The sequence below is a fragment of the Daucus carota genome, chromosome 2 (genome assembly GCF_001625215.2).
Source record: "Daucus carota subsp. sativus chromosome 2, DH1 v3.0, whole genome shotgun sequence".
Lineage (NCBI taxonomy): Eukaryota > Viridiplantae > Streptophyta > Magnoliopsida > Apiales > Apiaceae > Daucus > Daucus carota.
The window spans coordinates 12,904,054-12,905,620 of record NC_030382.2 but is presented as its reverse complement, the minus strand read 5'-3'; positions in this window follow the sequence as shown (position 1 = coordinate 12,905,620).

Here is a 1,567-nt window from a genome sequence, read left to right as displayed (position 1 = left end):
TTCACACATATAGCAATGTTCATCCAAAAGCTTGAGAGAATTATTTGATATGCTTTGATACTTTTTGATTTCATAGACCACTTGCATTCTCCCCATGTTTTTGATAAGAAGAAGTGCTTCAATTTTCCTTCTTTCTCCGGGATACTTTGGAGAGTAAGAAACAAGCTTGTAAATCTTGTGACCCCTGGTCTAACAATATTTCTTTTTCTTATAAATTTTCTCATCAAAGTCAGCGTCGTTTGATGTGCATAAATGAAAATTGGCAGTGCCTTTTCCTTTTCAATTATATGTTGAATTCTTCGAATCTTACCTGTTAAGTGTTAAAAAAAACAATAAAAAAAATCCAGCTGCTAAGCGTGGAAAAATATACGAGGCTGAGACAGCTAAGAAATTAAACGTAAAAACAAAGGGCATTGAAAGTTACCAATTTCTTCTAGAATCAAATTTAGCGTGTGAGTAGCACGGGATATACAAAAAATATTTAGTCTCTTAACCTTCAATAATTTTACAGCAGCCATATTATTAGTAGCATTATCTGACATGACCAGAATGATGTTGCCACTCTCAATTTCACCAATATATTTATCAACATACTCAAATATATATATTTGCAGTGTGTGCTTCTTCTGAACTTTCAAGAGAAGAAATAAAACATGTGCCAGCTTTACAATTAACACAAAGATTCATGATGCTTCGTCTATTTTTATCAAACCAAGAATCTGTCATTAGTGAGCACCCACTGGATTTCCACTCCAGTTGTTCTTTCATCAATTGTTTTGTCTTTTCAACTTCTTGCTTAAGGAGCGGCTCTCTCAGTTGATATTTACTTGCTTTTATATATCGTGGACCAAACTATCCAACTACCTCATGGAATCTTTGAAACCCATCATTGTTTATGGCGTTGAATGATATCTACTCTTTTTACGCAACTCCAAAGTTTATCTGTTAGATCAATTGGTCTACTAAATTGATCCATATGTCCAAGTGTACGTGGTTTTTCCGCAGAACCTTGAATTTCAACCACATTACTTTCATTTTCAACAATATCTATAGTATCTCTCACCTTCTGAATGTGTATTTTTTTTTCCCTTCTTTATTTTCTTTTTCAATTCATCTAATGTTCTTTCATACCTTTCTTTGTCTAAAGGTGTGGAATAAGGACAACCTTTCACATTCCCTTTTATTCCAGTAATATGATACTTAAGACAATTGATACTTCCGTTAAGTTCTTCACTGCACAATTCATACCTCACTTGTCTAAGATTAGTAGCATTGATCAGCCTAGCGTCTTCCCATCCAACATCATTTGAATTGGGTTTCAAAGTATCCATTGATTCTGTATTTGGTGAAGGTTCCATTCCCCCACATACAACTTTAAAACTATAAAAAAACTGATAGTTAAAGCAAGCGACTAAGACAAAAAATAAACACTTAGGGTGCAAACACTTGGGGTAGCAAATATGTTATAAACTTGTATTGTTATTCAAAACTACAAACAATATCACAAACAAAGACGAGTTTAAGATAGAGAAAAGCATACATTGATAATCAAGTTCAAATTCAAAGT